This window comes from Pipra filicauda, unplaced genomic scaffold (genome assembly GCF_003945595.2).
Source record: "Pipra filicauda isolate LSUMZ 115617 unplaced genomic scaffold, ASM394559v2 scaffold405_size854913_pilon, whole genome shotgun sequence".
Classification (NCBI taxonomy): Eukaryota; Metazoa; Chordata; class Aves; order Passeriformes; family Pipridae; genus Pipra; species Pipra filicauda.
Genome location: NW_024104538.1, coordinates 600,711 through 606,710, shown reverse-complemented (window position 1 = coordinate 606,710; position 6,000 = coordinate 600,711).

The window sequence follows — 6,000 nt, the reverse complement described above, 5'->3', positions numbered from 1 at the left end:
ATTCACTACTGGAGAAGTCATCTGAACTATGTAGATTTCATATTCTTCATATTTTTTTCAGAAATCAAAGAAAAAATACATAATGAAGCCCATACAAGTGAATGAAGGTAAAAGACATTAGGTAACTATGATGAAATGTGAGAATTTGATCAGACTGTTTAAATCACCATTCCTTAGAAAACTTAGGAGAAAGAAGGGAACAAGTAAGGAAGATATTTTGTTTAGTTAACAGTCTTCGTTGCTACATAGAGTTATCAACTGTCATTGGGACTAGTATATATTCAAGTAAAAGAAATGTACAGGGAGAGTCAAATAATTTCCAGACTGGAATTAATGTTCTGACTGTAGTCTTCTGAAATAGCAAGTAATGAGGTTATAAACAATCCCTTTCGCCAGAGGCAGGGTTGCACAGAAGGGAAAAATCCAGTTGGAAGAGACATCCCTTTTTCAGGCGACAGTAGTGGGACATCACAGGATTGCAATCAGAGGTCCTAACCAGTGAAATGAATTAATCTTTCAGACAGCAAGGCTGTCCTGCAGATATTTGCAGTGAGTTTTAATTTTTTTCTGTGACTGTGGCTATGTTTCTGCTCGCTAACAGATCCTTGCATGGTAAGGATCATTCCCCCATCTCAGATGCAAAGCAAGTAGATGGGAGGGTGGGAATTTAAAGGGAGGTAATTAGAAAATCAAAAATAAAGGAGGCTAGAAAAAGAGACGAATGGTAGGACAGGTTGGCGAGAAGTCCAGAGAGAAATTTAAGAGAATGGAAAAGATAAGACACATAAACATAGAGAAGGGCATGTATGTAAGGAAGTAACTTCAGAGTGTGTACGGATGGATATCAAAAATAGTGCTATTTGTTTTGTCCCTAAGTGCTTGATTTTGCAACTTTAACATAGGGATTGACTGCTGGTAACCAACAATGGTCATCAGAATTAACACAGAGTAATTTCATCTAATTCCCTCTCTACCTTGGAACTGACAGTCTTTCTTGTACCTATTTCCTTCCTGTCTTGAATACTCTCAGTTTTTCAGAAGGTACTATGTTGCACTGCAGAGACAGCTAAAGAGAAATGTGGAGAAATCAGTCTCCTGTTAAAGCACACTGGAATTTTAATAGAACAATTACAATGTTTAATTGAAAAACTTCAAAATCATTTTAGAAACTTAGGGTCAGGTTTAGGATTGTTTGGTTCCAGGCTTCTTGATTGTAGTATTTTTCAGCTATATCTGAAATTTTAGGTAAATACAAAAATCAGATATCTCAATCCCATTTCTCTGCCTTGTCCTTGTTTCCTCCTTCTTTTTCTCTCTATTTTCTGCCATTCTGTGTTTAATCAGAGTGCTCAGCTTTCTTCATGGGTATCACATGAGTGCTGCATGGGAAGATGAAGGATTTGCACAACAGCAAGATGCAGACTGACAGGCTAGTACTGCCAAATGTTGAATGCCTTTTGGAACAGGAATTTTTCATCAAGATAAAGTTATTTTCTTCTTTTAGAGGAAGAAACAAACTTGTAAAGAGCAGCAGCATAAAGCCCCTTGACTTTAACTGTCAAACCTGGAAAAAAAAAAGTAAAGGTGTTCCACTGCCTAAGATGGAAAAACTTTTCAGCAAACAAGAGCCCTTTCAGGTCAGCATCTAATCAGCCTGTTCCACTTTTGTGTTTTGTTTTATAATTAATTTTCTTTATGCACACAGCATTTGAAGCTGAAATAATGGGGTCAGGAGATCAGATTTCCAGGTCTGGGATGGCAATCAATACTTCAGCATCCATGAGGAAATACAAGGCCAGTAGAGTGCCCTCCATACCTTTTTGGGTGAAATAAATAACCCATTCTCATTTCCCCATAACAGAATATTTCTGAGGCGCAGTAGTTAGCCAGTCACAAGGGCTGAGCAATTATCACTATAGCGAGAGAAAAGCTTTAGAAGAGCAATTATTACAGAAAATAAAGCCTACCCCTCTCAAATGTAGTGGCTTATAGTTGTCATAACCTCTGAAATCTCCAGCCTGATGGCTTATCTGAGGTTATTTGAGTGCCATTATTCAGACAGCTACCCCTCAAGGGCTTGATTTTCTGTTATCTTAGAGGTTATTTGTAATCATCGATGTGAAAGTGAGTGGTAGGAATCAGAAAAGCAGAATTCTTTTCTTCTCTAGGCTCACTTTTCCATTATCTAAGTGATTAAACAGTGAATAACAAAATAATGATCCTCTTTCCTAAAAATCAAATAAAATTTTTCCAAGGCATTATCACATTTTCATCTATTTTCAAAATGCAGCTCAGAAACTGGCAAATTGAAAACGCTGGGAAGAGGAGATGAGAGAACAGAGTGAATATGTAAACAGCTCTTTTCTATCTTTCTGTTACAATATGATAGTCAAAGATGTGAAAGAGGGAAATATTCTGTGAGATTTGGTTTCTAGAATCACAATTCTTTATTGTGATTTCCAAGAACTCAAAAGAACTGAAGTGCTTATGGGATCTAAAATGACAGGGAGAGAAATAACTGTGCAATGCTAAATCTGGAAGAGACTTAACAGTATTTGAAAAAATACTGTCTTTGATACAAGTATCTGGAAAACAAAAATGTCAACAGCCTACAAAGATGCTAGATTTTTTTTATTATTTTTTTAAATTTTGTTTTGTTCCCTCTTCTCCTGTTCACTTTTTAACAGGGTAATGTTCTTTGGATACAAATTAACTTTCTCAGAGTGCTGTTTGTTACAGATTCACTTACCATGGATTGGATGCTTAACAGACTGGAAATTGGCTTTTTTCAGCAATATAAGCCAAGAAATAAGCAGAAAATAAATCCTATCCTAGGTAGACTAAGAACTTGGTTATAAACACTATCACTTAGTTTTGAAATGCACAATACAAAACAGGTATACTTTAGAGACTTAATGGAACTTAATTGATTTCCAAGTGACATAAAATTCTTCCAGCACAAAAAAGTCTTGAAGGTCTGTGATCTTATCATTTTGTTGGAATGTGGAGAAGTTTTTCCTTGTTATTGATGAAATTTCTTGCTTCAATGGAAATTAAATAAGAAATAGAGATAATATTTCTTCAGATAATGTGTCCAGCTGTTTAACTAAATTAATTGCTTTCCAAATACAGGGACTAGCTTCAAGAAAGCAAGACAGCACCTATATTGGAAAAGAGGGGGGTTTTTGTTTGGTTGGTTGTTTTTTTGTGGGTTTTTTGTAATTCTTAAGGACCAATATGTTTGTCTTGGAATCTTCACTTGGCGGAAAATGGAGGACCATGATTTGTTTTGTCCAAAATACAACAGAATTCTGAGTATTGAGAATCATCTCTCTGCCCTGTGCCTGATGCCTGGAGTGTCATCCATGCTGCTACATAAGGGACTATCACATATCACCCATACAGTAAACTTCAGTCCATAAAGTTAAGCAGGATTTCTTTAACATGGAACGGAGCAATGGGAGTTACTCATGAAAGGAGAAGTTACTCACGCAAGGAGAGGGGAGGACATCAGGAGTCAAGGTCATCTGTAGGAAAGAAAAAGGAAGTCTTCTGGTGTTTTCTAACACTTAGGTCCCCCTTTTAGCATGTCCTTAAATTCAGTCAAATAAAATAAAATGTAGGCATGCTAACAAATTAACCCCAAACCTACACCTGGAGCTGCCTGGGGAAGAAGATGCTCACAGAGAGTTAGGCTAAGACAATGTATAACTTTGTCTAAACCTTCCTTTGCTTATGTCTGTTTCAATCTTATTAGATGTGGTGGTTCTGTGTCACTGTATTCATTCTTCTCACAGTTCTCAGGAATTAAACACAATAAGCACCAAGTTAGATCAGTAGGTGTTACCAGCTCATGAACAGCCTGTTTACAGGGAATGTTGTGCAAGGGTGGAACTGCAATTTTGCTCCAGACAAAGAAAAGTTTTGCAGCTGTCCTGACAGAATTTCTACATTAAAAAAAAAAAAAAAAATAAAAAGAGTGCACAAAGTGCTGATGTTCCTAAATTGTTTAATGCTGAAGGTGAGATAATGATATTTCATGTAAAGGAAGCCAAGAAAGGAGGGTATGGTCATACATAAATGATAAGGTCAAGCTCATAGCTTCCTTCCCTCCCTCCCTCTTCCCCCCCTTCCTCTGTGCCTTTCTCCCTCCTTTTCTCCCTTTCTCCCCTTCTTTTCTTCATTCCTTTTGTCCCTTTCTCTACTTATATCACCCTTTGCTTTTTATGCATTTCTTAATTCCCTTTCTGTAGTGTATCTGTGCAAAAGTATGGAAAAGTAAACATAGTCTTCACTTTAATGTGTAGGATCAGTTGGTTTCCTTGGCATTCTACAGCCCTTCTGGATACTGGTAGATATAGCTCAAACACAGAATGCCAAAAACGTCATCATTATGACTTTAGTAATAATAAATTATCAATTTTTCTTTTCTCATTCTTGTGAGTAGAAAAGTTGAATGACACCAAAGAAAATGCAGCAAAGGAGGAAGGTAATAAGATGAGGGAGAAGATGGTTTCTCCAGCACACAGAAGTAAGGAGAGTGTGGCAGGATAGGCCCACCCTGATAAGACCTAAAATCCAATCAAGCTATCATGCAGGATCAAGTGCTGGAGCCAGGTTGTTGTGTTAATTATGCTAAAATCACCCTGGTTCATCAAACCTTGAATATACACCCTGCTTTTTGAAGTCTAATTTGACAGATAAACTGATAGCTGGGCTGTAAAGATGTGACTAGCAGTCAATCACTTTATACTATAAAAGTCCAGTCCCCTCTCATGCAGTCAGGTTCTTCTAACATAGCCCCTCTTGGGGTGTATGCGTGGAGGTTCCTCCCTTGGCTGGGGATGTTCTCCAAGGTTACTCCTCAAGGTTGAGAGAAATGGATCTCCCCACAAGCATTAGTATGGATGAGTTACATCAGATCTCTATTTAATAATTATTTCTTTTTATTAGCTTTAATATAACTGCTTCAGTAATTGCTTTGTTACAGTGCACCATACTACTTTATGCTATATTATACTCTACTAGTACATTTTTAATGTTTATATTGTGTAGTAAATAATTCTGATTAAGATCTTTTGTCTGACCATTTGTATAAAATAAATTATTAGTTTTATATAAATATTCGCATTTTGCCAATCATTAAAAATCTACGAGACAAAAGTTGTTCAATCACACCTCTATAATTCCTTAAATTTAAACTATTGACATAATCTGAGGACAAGATTGAATGCAGCTGCACCTAGACTCCTGTCTGAGAAGGGGTTTAAAAAGCAAGGCAGTTCTTTCTGCACCTTGTGACTCAACTGCAAAGCTTTTTAATAAATTTTGTGTAAGCCTTCCACTCTCCCATGACAGAGGGGTAGGAGAAGACATCATTGACATCTATTTTCTAATCAGCCTGGCTGGTTCCATACCAATGATTTTCAGACCAATTTGTTCTAACTTCTTCTGCATCTGTAAGTGAGAGTGCATCTGTTTTTGTGGCAGCCTTGGCACGAATACTGACAAAATTCCCTATTTGTACCTCTGTGTGGTTTTTGACAATTGCTTTTTAATTCAATGGAAGCAGTATGTCCTAGAGAACTGCAGATGTTATTTTATGTCAGCTACCGGGAAGAAACACCGGAAAGGCTCTCGTTCCTCTTTGTGATGAGGAAAGTAAACTATAACAGAAGCCTCTGCTGTACGAGCTCCCCAGGATTTCTCAAGTGTAGACAAGAGTAACTGTGCAATGGTGTTCTTTGAACAGAAAAATGCTATAAATCTCACGAGCAACTGTGAGATTTACTAAGCTAGTCGTTCGTATCCCATTTATGCCCTGAAGTTTGACAGTGAATCTCCATCCTTGTGATGGTTTCTTTCAAGGAGCGCCTATGTTGTTCACTAGTAACAATTGTGAAGAGGGATGATGTTCTGCTCTTGCTAGAAATAGACAAAACAGTGAACATGTCTTGTAAATTCTGTTATTTCATGCTCAGTGAAGGAAGCTGGCAGGAA